Source organism: Grampus griseus (assembly GCF_964374135.1).
Source record: "Grampus griseus genome assembly, chromosome: 19".
Lineage (NCBI taxonomy): Eukaryota > Metazoa > Chordata > Mammalia > Artiodactyla > Delphinidae > Grampus > Grampus griseus.
Window position 1 is genome coordinate 45,406,833 of NC_139013.1, and position 16,388 is coordinate 45,423,220.

At 53.7% G+C, this 16,388-nt stretch overlaps 1 protein-coding gene across 1 annotated transcript in view; it reads left to right on the forward strand.

The window, feature by feature from the left end:
* Positions 1-2,369: 2,369 nt before the first annotated feature.
* ST3GAL2 (ST3 beta-galactoside alpha-2,3-sialyltransferase 2) overlaps positions 2,370-16,388 on the forward strand; it is a 43,778-nt gene continuing 29,759 nt past the window's right edge. Inside the window, exon 1 of the mRNA XM_082676873.1 lies at positions 2,370-2,471. The gene's annotated coding sequence lies outside the window, so the exon portion shown is untranslated. The remainder of the gene's footprint in view (positions 2,472-16,388) is intronic.

Genomic DNA, 16,388 nt, shown 5'->3' on the forward strand with positions numbered 1-16,388 from the left:
GAACAAACAGTAAATTCTGGAGCTTTCTCTGGCAGGCAGTTTAAAGGGGGTTAGGGTCAAACTAGGGATGTGGCCTTGAGGTGTTAGAAACTATATTATTGGGTTTAAGTCTTTTAATGTGGGCGGAGGAGAGTGGATAAAATTATTTGTGTTGAGAGTGTAGGTTTTGTTTGTGGGTTGTTTTGTGTTTTTTTTTTGGCCGCCCCTCGTGGCATGCAGGATCTTATTTCCCCAACAGGGATTTAACCCATGCCCCCTGCAGTAGAAGCTCGGAGACTTAACCACTGGACCACCAGGGAAGTCCCAAGAGTGTAGTTTTTATAGGCCAAGGTTGAGGCCTATTGGAGAAGAGGGCCCAGAGGAGCCTGGCTAGCGTTTGGTGGAGCAGAGAACATTTGTCATCTCACAGCTGAAAGAATCTGAGATCGTGCCTGAGGGTGAAGGTCACCAAGTTCCCCCTTCTGAGGTTTGTAGTTCCCAGAAAATCATGTGGTAAGTAGGGTCTACCTAGGTAGGTGTGAGAGTCACTCTCTGCTACCTGACAAGTCAGGAATCCACCTCCCCACCTCTCAATCCTCCCGCCTGTTATAGATCATCATACACCCAGAAGCAGAGGATACCACTGAGCTGACCCTATCCTATAGGTTTGAGATTTCAACCCCTGGCTTGCACCCAGAGCTTGGGGAGTAGCACCAGGTATACCCCACCTGTCCCTCTTTGAAACAGAAAACTTTCCCAGCTTTGGAGAGAATGCTAAGGGCTAAGGTCTGGAACACCTTTCAGGCCCATGTAGTATTTTCCTTTTACTGCATGAACTGATTTACTTATTTAAATTAAAAAGAGCATTTCTGTGGTAAACTAGCCTGAGACCCCGCTTTCTATAGCCTGGTTCTTCAGAGGCTAATATTATTCCACAGCCGGCCCATCCTTGAAGGACAATGCCAGAACTCTAGCCAACAAACGCCAATAGCAGCCGTTCTCAAAGTGGTTCCCCAAACCAGCATCGCCTGGGAACTTTTTAGAAACGCAAACTCTCAGGTCCACCCTGGAGTTAAAGAAAGAGCAACTGAGGGTATGGGTCAGCTGTGTTTGAACAAACTCTCCAGGAGAATCTGATAGACGCCAGTTAGAGAACCACTGGTTTATAGGCCTCCCCTCTGCCAGTGGGGATGAAACTTGGAGGGCAACCTGGCGCTTCATTAAGATTGAGGTAGGAGGGCTTCCCTGGTGGCGCAGTGGTTGAGAACCCGCCTGCCAATGCAGGGGACACGGGTTCGTGCCCTGGTCCGGGAAGATCCCACATGCCACAGAGTGGCTGGGCCCGTGAGCCATGGCCACTGAGCCTGTGCGTCCGGAGCCTGTGCTCCGCAACGGGAGAGGCCACAACAGTGAGAGGCCCGCGTACGGCAAAAAAACAAAAAAGAAAAAGAAAAAAGATTGAGGTAGGTTTGGAAATTGGGGGAAGCACGTGCTAAGAGAAGACATGGAAAAATATTTAAAATGTGTGCGCTTTGCCCTAAACAGTTGGGAGATAAGGGCACCAACCAGAGAGTGAGACTGGAATGAGAAGGTGCCCCAGGGGGTGAGCGCTCCAGGAAACCCACAGACTCGCGGCCCCTTTTTCCCAAGTCAGGAAAACCACACGCCCACGTGGCTCCTGGTGTTCTCTCTTCTCCCGCCTGTGCGCAGCGGCCCGACCGCAGCTCCAGCTTGCGGAGCCCGGGCACGAAGCCAAGCTAGCCTCAGGTCAAGGCTCTTTGCGAGCGCAAATGGAAACGGTACCCGGGGCGCGGTTCTCGGGCCGGAGGCTTCCCCTCTAGTCCCAATCGGCTGCAGCTGACCACAGCCGTGTCTGAGAGGCATCCTCGGCTACTTTGCATCTCCCTTGAGATCCAGGTATTCAACCCGGGTCCGGGGCATCACAGACCCCGCATCCTATTTTCACCATCGCGAGCCTGGCCTTCTGGGAGTGGAGATCTCCCATCCCCCTCTCCCCTCTTGCTCGGTAGAATCCCTGAGCCTTGGCGAAACTACAAAGCCCAGAAGCCCTAAGGCTCACGCGCTATCTTCTGGGAGTAGTAGTTCTGGATGCCGGACACTCCTAGCGGCCTGGCGCAGGCTGGACTCCATATCCCAGCATGCCCAGGGGCGTGAAGGAGGAGGTGGGAGGGGACAGACCAGGAGGATGTGAATGGGGAGGGGGCAGTTGCCCCCCTGCCCCCACCCTTCCCTTCCAGCCGGGCTGGGGTGGGGGGAGGGGCCGGGCTGAGGCGGCGGCGGCGGCGGCGGCTCGGCTGCTCGCTTGGGGAGGGCACGGCGGGCAAGGGCGGGACTGGCCCGCTGCGGGAGGACTGGGGAGCCGCGGAGATAACGGGTCCAGACGCTGGCGGCGGCGGCGGCTTTCTCTGCACTGGCGGAGGCGGCAGCAGGAGCGGCGAGTATGGCCCGCGCGGCGCTCGGCGCTGACTGAGGTGCGCGGGCGGGATGAGGGCGGGCGGGATGTGGGGCGCCCCGGGCCCCTCTCTGCCCCGAACCCCCTCTGCGCGGGCAGCTGGCTCTGCCAGCGGCCCACACCCTCCCGGTCCACCCCGGCAACTTCCCCTGGGTCGGGGCGCTGGTCTCCCCCGTGGGGGCGGGGGTCCGCTTACATTGGCCTCAATCCCCTTTCCCCGCCTTCTGCTTCTGCACCTCCAGCCGCTCCCACGCGTGGCTGTTCCACTCCTTGGTGGCAGCCTCCAGCCCCAGCCCCAGCCCTGGGGAGCGCTCTGTGCCCCAGTCCCGACTTCAGTCCACTGCCTAGTTCGCGCCGCCAACCCCCGCGCGCGCTCCTGGCCTGTGCACTACTGAGAGACCCCTGCCCCGCTTCTGTTGGCCGAAGGATGCCTCTGCACCATCAGCACCTCTCTTCTCTTTTCCCTACCTGGCACTGCCCCCAAGCCACCCACAATGGCCCAATTCTCTCTGATGAGACCTAACTGCTTGACCTCCTTCCCACTTTGGAGAAACTGAGGCTTGGCATAAACCAGGAACTTGGCCAAGTCCATGCCCCAGCCCTGTGGGGCTGGTCTGAGCCCATGTCTTGGCATGGAAGAGTCATTTCCTCCCTCCAGTCGTTCCTAGGTGACGGGACCAAACTTTCCAGCTCCCTGCTGCAGCTCTGGGCTGAGCTCACTTTAGTCTCCCCTTTGGCTTTCTCCCACTTATGTTTCCCCCTTCTCCTTCCTGTATTTCACTTCTCGCCTACTCTGCCTGTAGGGTCACCCACCTATTGCTCGTTTACTCAAGTTAGCCTTTTGATTTTTATTTCTTGCCAACTGCATCCATCTCCCATTTATAAAGCACTGCAGAACAGAGTCTAAGGTGGTGTTGGGGGGAAAGGGGAGAGAGAGGGGCTTGGTGGTGGAAAGGGAGTGGCAGCCTCTTTCAACCAAAGCTGCCGAGGGGGGTTCAGGGCACTCTGGGGTCCCTGGGTGAGTCAATCCTAGCCAGTAACGCACACTCCCATCTTGTCTTTGGGACAGTTGTCTGGAAGCTGGTTGGTCATCCCTTCCTCTTATTAGGCCTGATGGACTCCAGCGTCCCCCTGACATGAAGGGAACCTCCTACATTGGTGGAGATGGCCGTGTAAGAGGAGTCTGGGAGACCACACCCCTCAGCCTCATCTTGCTTCTGCTGCTAACTTTGGAGGGGCTTGCCGGTTCAGGGAAGGATGCCTGATAGGTGCCCTGAGCTCTTTGTGGAGGAAGATGCAGTGACTGTAGGTGGTGATCTCAAGTTTAGTCGTGGTGTTCAGGATTTGAAAGAAAGAGGGAGCCAGGGCTCAGAGAGGTGGCACAGACTTGCGTATATAATTCAGTTTTTTGTCTTCCTTCGGCAGATTTGCCTATGGGTCACCCCTTCCTAGCCCAGTCTTTCAGTTTCCCAGTGGGAAGTTGGGGGAGGGAGGGAAATCTATGAGCCATCAGGAAGGCAGGCTCTGGGAGTTCCGCTGAGATCCTGAATGAGCAATCTTGATCTGAACCAGATGGTTCTCTGCTTCAGCACCCCTCTCTCATCCCTCCCCCTTGGCTGTGAATAGGACGCCTTTAACCTTGTAACTTGAGAATGGAGGAAGGGAGGCCAGGGGGCCAACTGTCTGTGTGCGTGTTTATGTCTGCATCTGCACTCATGCGAGCTTGCCAGGGACCTGAGGGAGTGACCCTGCATGGGAATGCGGTGTTGTGATGTGCTGTGGCATGCTCACAGCTCTCTAGGAACTTTCTGAGCCCAAACCCTAGGTAGTGCCAATTTCCAAGTTGCTAAGAACCACTAGGTATGGCCTCGTGGGCTATTTCCCCATGAGCCAAACCTCTGGGCCTGAAACATGCCTCAGGGTGAGGATCACTCTTCTTCAAAAAACTAACTGCAATTATGAGGAGTCCGAAATAGAAGCAAGGGGGGGACCGGTTTCCCAGAACTGGAGTTATCTTTTTCCTCCGGTCATGGCAAGAGAAGATCTGAGGGGTGGAGTCTGGCGAGAGGGATGGGAAGCTGATTCCGTTGCTTTGTTCTATACCCCATCTTGCCTTGTGTATTTGTGCACTTGATTTTGACCACCATTAAACTATGGAAGTTCTTCAGACGTGTCCTCATTTATGAAATACCGCCACCGGCTTGGTCCTTGGCGCATAGTAGGTGTTCAGTAATTTGAGTTAAAGTGGAGAGTCTTGCAGTTAAAGGGCAGGATCTCTCATACTTGATCAGACATCAGAATCCCCCTGGAGAGCTGTTCAAAGCACAGCTGGCTGGGCCCCACTCCCAGAGTTTTCTGGTTCAGGCAGTCTGGGTGGGGGCTAGGATTTGATTTGATTTCTGCCCAGTTTCTTGGCCATAACACTTGAGAACCACTGGTTTGGGGCCATGACAGTTGCTTGGGTGATTAATCCAGGCAGATGTAAAGTCTTTTTTTTTTCCTTTTTTAAAATAAATTTATTTATTTATTTATTTGGCTGCATTGGGTCTTCGTTGCTGCACGCGGGCTTTCTCTAGTTGAGGCGAGCAGGGGCAACTCTTCGTTGCGGTGCGCGGGCTTCTCATTGCGGTGGCTTCTCTTGTTGCAGAGCACGGGGTCTAGGCGCGCCGGCTTCAGTAGTTGTGGCGCACGGGCTTCAGTAGTTGTGGCTCGCAGGCTCTAGAGCGCAGGCTCAGTAGTTGTGGCGCACGGGCTTATTTGCCCTGCGGCATGTGGGATCTTCCCGGACCAGGGCTTGCACCCGTGTCCCTTGAACTGGCAGGTGGGTTCTTAACCACTGCGCCACGAGGGAAGTCCCCAGATGTGAAGTCTTAAGAGAGATTTCCTCCTACCTTGCTTCCCCGCTCAGGCTTGTCCTGGCAGCTGCCCTGGATTCGCCTTTTCCTTCCATTCTCATGCTGCCCAGTGTTGGCTAGGTTGATGGTAGGGGTGACTTGTGGGGCCTGAGCTCCCAGTCCCCCTGTAACTACATAGCAGACACTGCCCTATGGCTATTTGAAAGAAGGCCCCACAAAAGCAGGACATTTAGGCCCCAGGGCTTTGGAAAAGAGGTGGCTGCGTGGACATGGAGAAGCAGACGCCAAACCCGGCACTCATCTGCCCTGTCCCTCAGAACGAGCAGGCTGGGGTGCTGGCCATGCTGCACACTGGACAGGATGCCTGGGAATCTCTGAAATTTAGAAAAACAGGAGGAACCCCTTGCATTGTGCTTTTACTTTGCCAAGCATTTTCCACCTGTTGTTCTTCAGGAGGTTGATAAGGCAGATGTAGACGCAGGCGGGGTTACTGAGAAACAGAGAGATGCACTGTGGGTCACACAGCAGGCCCAGGGCTCCTGATTCCAACCCTCTGATGGAGCATCTGCTAAACCAGTCGCTATGAATAGCTGGAATAACGGCTGCTGTTCCCTGAGTGCTTATTCCTCACCGGTCACCAGGTTAGATGCTCTCACATGTCAGCTTGTCAGATCCTCACAGCAGTGTTGTGGAGTTGGCATTATTGTCACTCTTTCATAGATGAAGCACTGAGCCTTGCAGAACTTATGAGACTTGCCCAAGCTCAGACAGCTGGTAAGTAGAGGATACGGAAGTCAGACTCAGGCCTTACTGACAGCACACCCTGTGCTTTGTGTCACTCACTGCCTGTCTTGCCCGGAAAACCTGTAATTGTCCTCCGGGTTGTCTGCCCCCAGAGCCTGGTGAATTTTACTGAGCCTGGATCTATGCCGGGTGTTGTGGAGGAGAGAATACCAAGTCACTGTCCGCTGGGAGAGGGATAAGACAAGTACACTAGTGTCCACAGTGGAAGGCAGAAGGGGCAGCCAGTGGTTTGTGGGTTTAAAGGAGGCAGAAGTCACCCACGTAGAGGGTTCAGAAGAGGCCTTTGGGTTGGGCCCTGAAGGGGCAGGTAGAGTTGCAGCAGTGCCTACAGGCTGGAGAGTATGCAGGCCAACAGGTGCAGAGAGAGGCCATCATGGCACTTTTAGGGAGTTTTCCCTTTTGGTTGGAGCATAGGAGAGGTACTTCAAAAACAGTGAGAAGATCCTGTTTGGTTACAAGCAACAGCTTGGCTGATTTTGGCAGGAAAGGACTTCATTGGAGGGCTATGGGAACTCCTAGAATTTGAGGGATGACTCAGGACCCAAGTCCCCTCCAGCGTCTTGGAGTGGGTAAGGCAGGAGCCAAAGTCCAGCCTCTTCAGGGTACCTCTGTCGCCAGGATAAATCTGTTCCAGCTGTGCTCTGTAATTTTGTCACCACAGCTTGGGAGTCATATCCCAGGGAGGATATGTCTCTTTGGCCCAGGCTGGGTCATGCTTCTTCCCTGGCCAGGGAAGGGCTGGTGGCATGGTAGGCAGTCCCCCCAGACTGCATCCAAAAGCTGAAGTCCCCAGAAGAAGTGGCAGTGGACTGCAAGAGATCAGTCCAGCAAGGTGCTCAATGAGCACTCGAATCGGCAGACAGCAAAGGGAGGGCTTGGTTCTGAAAGGTTTCTGAGCAGGCAGAGGGCAGGCTGGCAGCAGGGTATAGCTGGGTCATAAGGGGACAAGAAAAGAAGGGAGGGAGGAAACGGAAAACTAGATAGGGTCCAGGTGAGATGTAATGAAGGCTGGAACTTGGCAGTAGAAATGGAAAAGAAGGGACTGATTCTAGAATTGTGAAAGTAGATATTTTCTGGAACAGACACTTGATTGGCTAGGGTTTGACACTTCATTGCTTGGGTGATGAGGTTGGTTCCTTTAGCTGAAATGGGGCAGTCAGGAGGAGAAAGAGTTTGCAGAAGATGATGTGCCTTTGCTTTGGAGGAGCTGCACGCAGGATGCTCACAGCACCCACGGAACCCTGGTGAGCTCGTTACTCCTGACTCCATGCTGCCTGAGATTTGGGGCCTCAGCCCTGAGGAGGTGGGGCCCCAAAGCTTCCGGGGTCCAGTACATCCTGAAAGCAGCTGGGGCTTTGTTGTCCACGCTCAACATGCCTACATCTCTTCTGTCTCCGCACTTCCACCTGCGTGACCTTCTTTCTCCTCCTTCCCCTTCCCCACTCTCAGTTCCCATGCCCCAGATTCCCCCACCACGTGTTCCCAATACCTGAGCCCTTACCAACTAAAGGACCTGGCCCAGCTCTCTGGGGACTTAGGTTTTAGATTTTCCTCCCTCTGTGCTCAGGATGGTTGTTAACAAGTCCTCACTAACTATTAGGGCAAACATCTCCAAATGACATTTTGCAAGGAGAGGGTCTGAACTTTGCCTGCCTGGGGACAACAGGCTTTTCCTCCAGTTAGGCCGGGCTCACCAGGGACGCCTGTGTGTTTCCCTAAGCAGCCATTCTAGAGCACTTCTTGGTGCTTATTCATAAATCATTATACAGCATGTTGTCAATCACGCTTTCATGTTGCCATTGCAGATCTCTCCTAAGGCCCCAGGGCATAGGCTGGGCTTTGGGCCACCCCAACTTTCTAGCTGAGAACTGGGGAAGTTTCCTCCTACAGGAACGGGAGGGAGGGGACAGGGTCCTCTCTGGGGTGGGGCAGGAGGGGCAGTGCTGAAGAGTACTTATCTCCACAGATTCTCAGAGAGAAGGTCATCTTCCTGGGTGAAGAGGACTGTTCCCCTCAGTTAGAGCTGTTAGCATTCAAATATATGTGATATTTTGTCACCTATGAATGCAGTGCATTCCACCATGGACAGTAGGGTGAACCAGGGGCAAGAGAAATCTAGAGAAAAATGTCACTTTTCTTTATTTTGATGTCGGTGCTAAATTTGTATTTGTGAAATAATAACATTAAAATGAAACAAACAGTTCTGCTATCAGCTGTTGAAAAACATCCTCAAATGGCTTCTTCCTTCAAGGGGATGTGACTCTGCAAATGAGGAAGTCCAGAGAGGGAAAGAGGTTGACTGACATCACCCCACTGGCTGCTGATGTGGGAGGGGAGCCGGCAGCACAGGGATTTCCTCCCTGGAGGGGCATTGTTCTCTGTCCTGTAGGCCTCTGTTTCTCATCTCTTGCTAGTTTATCACCTTTGCCCATTAGCATCCTTTTTCCTTTTTTCTCCTTCTCTTCCTCTCTAGGATCAGGGAGGGAAACAAACCAGAGGGACACAGAAAGCAGCCCTGCTTCTGTGCAGTTGAGGCATGAGGCCCATCCTGTGCATGAGGCCCATCCTGTGCTCGAGGGAGGGCAGGAGACCCTGAGGTGTTAGGGCATGACCCAGGGACCCCAGAGAGCAGCCCTCACCCTTTCTCTCCACCCTTCCGCTGTAAAGTCCTAGCACAGCAGGCAGGCAACAGCCTCCCAGCTTGAGCAGGTCTGAAGCCTTCTGAGGAAGAAAATCGGCAACAAATGCGAATAGCTAATTGGTCTAGAGGGAACTGTTCTGGTGAGGAAGAATCAACAAGTTGTTAGTGTGGCTGAAGGGAATTCAGAGGGGCTGGAGTGGGTAGTGAGAGGGGAAGTTGAGAGGTGGATTGTAGGAAGAGGTACAAGTGAGGGAACTGAGGGCGGGAGTGGGGATTGCCCCTCCACACTCATGTCACCTCCCACAGCTCCACCCTGCTTCACTCCCACTCCTTCCTTCCTTTTTTTTTTTTTTTTTGCGGTACGCGGGCCTCTCACTGTTGTGGCCTCTCCCGTTGCGGATCACAGGCTCCGGAGGCGCAGGCTCAGCGGCCATGGCTCACGGGCCCAGCCGCTCCGCGGCATGTGGGATCTTCCCAGACCGGGGCACGAACCCGCGTCCCCTGCATCGGCAGGCGGACTCTCAACCACTGCGCCACCAGGGAAGCCCCCTTCCTTTTTTTTTTTATTGAAACGTAATTGACATATAACCTTATGTCAGTTTCCAGTATACAACATAAGATTCCATATTTGTGTACACTGTGAAATGTCTACAAATTAGTTAACATCTGTCACCATGCATAGTTACCACCTCCTTCCTTCCTGGTGGGGAGGGTCCCTCTGGGTTTGCAAGGGACTCTCCCCTGACCTGTCAGTGGAGTGCTCTGCAACCCTCATTCTCACCCAAGTTCAGTTGAAAACAAAATACCTCATTTGATACTGATGGTAAACTGGAACCAGAGTCAGGAGGAAACAAAAGTCTCTGGCCCGGTGCTGAGTCCTCTGGCCGAGCAAGTGGAACAGACAGCAGCCGGCGGGACTGAGGCTGTGCAGGAAGGCAGGGGAGGGGCGAGAGCTCCTGAGCTCCCAGTTCCTGTCTCTCTTGGGTTTTCTAGGGAACCATCTGAGTCCGAGGCGGCCACAAGGGAGTTTCCAGGGATTGGCCTTCTCTCTGTTCCATCCTATCCCAGAGGGCTTTGTATTTCCCTGAACCCACACCTCTGTAGCTTCTGGCTGATTCCTGGGGCCTCCGGCATGGCTCAGGAGGAGACCCCAGGTACCAGGGGTAGAGGGAGATGGGAAAGCCCAAAGGGGGTTTGGAGAGGCATGGGAACCCCGTTCAGGCTCTTCCAGTGTAGGGGAGCCAGTGTTGGCACTTCCTTAGAGAGGAAGATGCTATGAAATGGGAGCAGGGTAAGCAGCTTATGTCAGGGAGGTCCAGCCCAAGGCCACAGTGGCAGCTGATGAATGAAGGGATTTCCTCAGTGCCTGAAAAGCAATTCACGCTGGACCCTAAAGCAGCAGTGGATAAATGTGAGTTCAGATCTCTCAAGTGGCATTTCCTGTGATGAACACAGAAGATACCTCACCCCTCTTTACACCTGGTTGAGATATTTCACAAGGTGTCTTCTTCCACCCATGCTGCCCACCCACTATCCCAGCAGTTCCTGCCCATCCTGGGTCTGTGGGCCTACCCTGCCATTCATCCTGTGCAAAACAGGAAGAGGAGCCAGCAGACCCTCTGTTGTCTGCCACTGTGGCCAGGGTGGGGCCTGGCCTGAATGAGAGCCTCAGGGCAGGGCTATTTGGCTCTTCCAAAGAGGAAGCAGTTTGTTTGGTCAGGGTGCCCCCCGATGATTTTCATAGTCCAGGACCCAGTCAGGCTGGGTGTATACAGGATTCTCACTGTCTTACTTACCTGCAGGGGGTTTGGTGCTGTGTGACCCAGGGCAAGTCGCCGCCTCTCTCTGGGCCCCAGAGCCCTCATCTGTAAATAAAGAATTTAAAGACCTGTTCAGGGATTTGCTCTCAAGTCGTCTGGTAGACCTGACAGAGGAATGCCATATCCTGAGTGAGGAGATAGTGCTGGGGCCCAGGATGCTGCCATGCAGTCCAGACGTCCATGAGAATCGGTTTGACCTTTCTGCTAACCCGCTTGGATGTACTGAACAGCAGCCAGCCTGCTCCGGCATCTCTCTGGAGAACCTGGGCTCCTGCAGCCAAGGGAGCTGTCCCCGTGCCTCTCGTTGTCCTCATCCCCCCTCCCAACCCTCACTCTGCCTCTGTCCTGGGTTCAGGCAGAAAAACCCAACTGGTCTCTCATTGCATTCTTCCCTTCCTATACTGGCCTATACTGGTTAGGCTTTGGAGTGACTGTTTATAGGCTTCCTGTTTCTTTCTGCTCCCAGTTCCCTCACCTCCTTATACCCTAACTCTGCTCTAGCAAGATTTTTTCCCCAAAGCCAGCATGGGAGGTTGGATGACAGGCTGATCATGGGAGACGCCAGATCGGCAGCACAGACTCCTGGCGGGTCTGCAAGGAGTTGAGAACACACCTGGAAGGGGGCTGGGTAGAGTTTCTTAGTAGAGGAGAGAAGGAAGATGGTGAGGCAAAGGCCACACATAACATGATGCAAAGGCCTGAACTGAATGGGCAGGGACCACTGGCCCCGAGGAGACCAGTTTGAGCAGAGCATAACATTTCATTGCTCAAGAAGGAGAAGCAGGATGGAGAGGTCTGGCCAAGAGATGGGCCCCAAGAACCACCCTGGCAGGGGAGAAGGCCTGGGCTTTCCCAGGGCTGGGCTGGTTGCACACGATTGTGCTGGAAGTATGGGATGGGTGGTTAATGACTGTTTGTTCTCCACAGGCTGTGAGGCTGCCAAGGGTCAGTCTGATAAGAGGGAAGAGATAGGCTTCTTGAGTTTTATCCTGCCGACAGCTGCCTTCTCTCAGCCTGCGCCACAGATACTGACAGGCTATTGTGGCCCTGCTCTATCTTCTCTCCTTTCTGATATACACAGCCCCTGGCTTCAGCCCAGCTGGGCTTCCCCTGCCTGGCCTCCAGCTCCCGTTCCCATCTGTGGTTAGATGAAGTCTAACTGGGGGAGGGTCAGTCCTGGCAAGACTGAGCTGTTCTGAGGCTGACCTGGGAGTGGAATGTACTCCAGGGTGCGGCCAGGGCTCTGGGCTGAGCAATGACTCCCAGACCTGCCTGGTCCATTTTGGTCTCAGGGTTAACCTGCCACTCAGCCAGCCAGACCTGGGACCATGGGGTCTTAAGGGAGTCCCACCTTTGCCCCAGAGCTTTGGGAGGGCTGGGTGTTTTGCTGGGAGGAGTGGAAATGGGGATCTGATGGAACTTGCATTTGGAAAGATAACTTTGGCCTTTCTCTGGAGAATGAATTAGAGGCGTGTCTGGTGAGTAGATCTGGGGCTTTAGCAGTTAAGGGGCTACTATTGGTGGAGGGTGACAGTTCCTTGGATAGAGTGATGGTGGCAGACGTGGAGGAAGGTAGAAAGCTGAGAGATTTAGGTGGTAAACAGGTGGACTTTATAAGAGGTTGGCTGCAGGAGGTTGAAGGAAGGAAAGGACATAGATGACTCCCAGGTATCAGGGTTGGCTGGATGATGTCCCTTTCCAGACACTGGGAATACAGAAGGGAGTCCAGTTTGGGGGGCTTAGAGCGTGCGTGAGTTTGATTTGGAGCAGGGTGAGTCTGAGGTAATTTTGGGTGCCTCTAAGGTATGTCATCAAAGGGGCGGCTTCCAGAAATGAGTGGGATAGATGTGTCTGGAGTTCAGGGGAGTGTCTGACATCATTTGAAAAGCCAGACATGACTCTTAACAGGTTGAGAAACCGGTTTGGAAAGGGTTCCTCCCAAAATCCATTGCCAGATAAGGAATGGAACCTAGGGTCCTGACTTCCTGTTGCGTTCCATGTCCAGGGTCACCTTTTCTTTCCCTGACCACTTCAGCCGGTTCAGGGCCCAGCCAGGACCCTCCAGTCTTGCTTGTGGTGAGGGGACTCTGGCTATGGGCATTCCTGACCCCACCCAGGTCACCCAGAAAGGCCATGCATGTCAGTGGCTCTCTCACCATCTGTACATCTGGGCAGTGTCCGCGGCTGGAGAAGGGTGTGGGTCCTGGCCAGGAATGAGTCACTGATGGGAATCCCAGAACCACTTCTGTTCCTGTGGGCCCATGGGCCTCTGAGTTGGGTTGACCTATCAAGGACAGGGTTTTAGGGCCAGGTTCAGGGCAACCCTTCTGCACCAGATGGCAAGCGATACTGTAGTGGCTTTTTAAAATTCCTTTAAATGAAATGGAAAATGGTTGTACATGTGTGCAAGATTGTATCAGTTGGACTTCTTCAATTACAACAGCCAAGAATCCAACTCAAAGTGCTTTGATAAAAGGGAATCGGTTGACTCATACCTGAGGGAATGGCTGGCCACATACAGGGAAGATGAGGGACTCAAACAACTCCATCTCACCCCGCCCTTCTCCATGGTGACAGCATTCTCAGTTCCCATGTGGTAGAAGGTGCCTGTCAGCAGTGCAGGCTGACCGTACCTGTCAGCAGTCCTGGGTTCACTTGGAATCAGGGTCCTTGCCCAACCTTGGATCAAGTACGTGGCTGGCTGCATTTGGTGCTCTGATTGGCCAGGCACAGGGATGGAAATTTGGGGAGAGATGACTCCCCAAAGGAAAATGAGGTTGTCATGCATTCTAAAGACTTTGTGTATTGAGGCAGTAGGCAGAGCTAGGTGTGCATGTCAGAATCACCACTGTAGACAAACCTATAAGGATTTATTGCCATGTATTCATTTACCTTGTTAAAAACTGAATGCTAGCATGTAGAATGGGACTTAGAATCTTTGAGTCATTCCATTTACATATCAGGAAGTGGGGTTGAGAAATATGCCTGATCTCCTCAAACCAGTAGGTAGAAGAACTGAGTCCAGAACCCAGGTCATCTGACTTGCAGGCTGAGGCTCTTTCCAGTAGTAAGTGGTGTCTCTTAGGGAGGAGCCCCCTACCCCGGTTGCCCATCCACAAAGTCATTGATCCCCTGGACTGCAAGACAAAGAATAGACACAGGCAGGTTATGGCAAATAGCCCCTTCCTTGTGGTGGCCTGGGGCCATCTGTCTGAGATGAGGGAGACATTCACTCAGTGTGCGTTCAACCAGGTCCCAGTAAACAGAGGAGGCATTGGCCCAAGTCTGCCCGCTTCTGCCCTGGTGCTGCCTCCATCCCCTCCCCGTCTCCCCTGTCATCTCAACTTCCTAGATGCTCACCCTCCTCTGTGCAGTTTCCTGCTGGGGCCTAGATAAGGATGTAGCTCTAGGGCTGCTGTGCTTTCTGGATTACGTTGTATTTCCTGCTGGGGAGGGTTGTGCCCCTGTGTCTTCTCCCTTGGAAGAGAATGCCCAGGATGGTGGTGCCAGTTTCAGGTACAGAGAGATGAATAGCACAATTTTGGCCTCAGTTCGCGCATCACCTCCAATTTGTAAAGGGTACAGATGTTTGACCCAGCTTGGCAGAGCCAAGAATGGGGTGTTGTAGAAAGAGCTCTGAGGGAATTTCCTGGCGGTCCAGTGGTTAGGGCTCCGCGCTTTCACTGCCAAGGGCCTGGGTTCAGTCCCTGGTTGGGGAACTAAGATCCTGCAAGCTGGGCGGTGCAGCAAAAAAAAAAAAAAAAAGTGCTCGGGGCTTCGAGCCTCACCTTAGCAGGAGGAGACCTCAAGTTCAGTCTGACACAGGTGTCTTGCCCAGAGTGGGTCACTCCCCTGGGGCCCCTGGTCAGAAAGGGAAAGCTGTCCCCTGAGTGTGACATGTATGTTAATAAGATGCTGGAGGTCCTGGGAGGTTGGGGGTGCTTCTCCCCAGCCCCAAGGTGCTCAGTGAGCAAGGCGGGGCTCTTCTGAGTTTGGGACTGAATTCCTTTTTCATTCTGGCCATCTCCTCATGCATCTTTCCTCCCGCCCTTCATATGCGTGTTGACAACCAGCCTTCTCTCCTGAACTGTTTGCCAACCCAGACTGACCAGAGCGCTGTGTCTGCCCTGCATCCTTGGCTCCCGCAGGCTCCCTGGTCCACCTGCTTCTGTCTGGGTTCATGTTCTCAGAGGTTGGCCAGCTTGGGTCCGGCCTCCTGTTCCCTCAGGCTTAGCCACAGTGCCTACTCTTGTCCCCGACTCCCTCTTCTCGGTGAGGCTGAAATTCACTGGTACCTCGGGTACATAGTGCCTTGAAGCTTATAGTCATTGCTTATTTCATCTTGATGGGGACTGTGAGGTAAGCAGGGCAGCAGACATCATCATGCCCATTTTACAGATGGAGGACCTGAGGCCCAGAGCGGTAAGATTTGCCCAGACATGCAGCTGTCGAATAGCAAAGCCAGTCCTGGAATTGAGGTCATCTGGGTTTAGTCCAGAGTTCACTGTAAAATGTTAACTCATAGACACGTGTTGAGGTGGGGCTGCCCCAGTCTCACCAGGCAAGGGGCTTGAAAGGAGGCCCTGGGCCCCACCTCTTGGTGGCCCCCAGGTCACCCTATACAGCCCAAGCCCCAAATAAGCACCATCATGTTGGACATCCCCTTGTAACCCCAGGATACATAATAAAGTTAGCCAAAAGATACCGCTCCCTGGGGACCATGGTGATGGACCCCAGTTGGTGTATTCCTCCCCTCCATGTTCCCCCAAAGTTGACAACAGTAATAGATGTCATGACAAATATTATCTTAGCAGGGAACATATAATGTAGGCCAGGTCCAGGAGGATGAATTGCTCTTTGAGGATGGGACTGGGGAGGGCTCCTTGCTCCCCCACCCTGGCTCCCCTCACCCAGGGGCGAGGGGCAGAGGCAGGGCAAGGGGAAGGCTGCCTTTGCTCTACTCATAGCAGCTGATATTGCCACTTTCCTGAAGGGAAAGCAGATTACCTGCCTAGCAACCTTGGGGATGTTCTTTCCTCCCAGGGGTCCTGCCTGAGTCAGTCACAGCATATTATCAGCTCCTCAGTGATGAGGAAGATGGCTTAGCCAGAGCAAGGGGTGAATGAAAGCAGGTGTGCACTGGCCTCTACAGTTTACCAGCCACCAGCTCTCTGCCTCCTGGAGCTGAATATTAGTGACACAGGGATTAGCGGGGGCACAGGGCAGGGGTGCTTCTTGCGGGATTGGTGCTGGCAGTTGCCCTGTGGCACCAGGCTGGGCACTAGCTCAGGGCCTCTAACTGCACTTCCCAAGGTTTCTGTGGGAAAGATGACTGCAGAGGACACAGGCTGAGCAAAGGGCCCACCTCTGGGCTTCTGTCCACCTCCACTCCCGAGGGAGAGAGGGGACATTGCTCCCTTTAATCTCCTGGTCCAGGCATGGATGCAAACACCTCCTTTGTGTTTTCATTAGCATAGCTGCCACAGTCTGACCTTTCCCAACGACGAAAGACGTTACTAAGTATAAAAGGAGAACAAAGGAAAGCTAAAGATAGGGTGTATGAAGAGTAAAAACAGTCTGGCTCACAGAGGACAGGTTACTGGTTTGTTTCCAGGGTTTTCGCGGTACTCTCCCCACTGGAGATACCCACCCCTAGGGCCAGCGCACCTCTGTATGCCTTTCTGCCAGAGTCTCTGGTCTCCTAGTGCTGACCTGTCTCCCTAAGGACCCCTGGGACCCATCCTGTCATGAGTCCTCTTTAGGGCAGGTGGGCCACCTCCTCTCTACTCAGGGCTGATTGGCTGTGAGGGAATGTA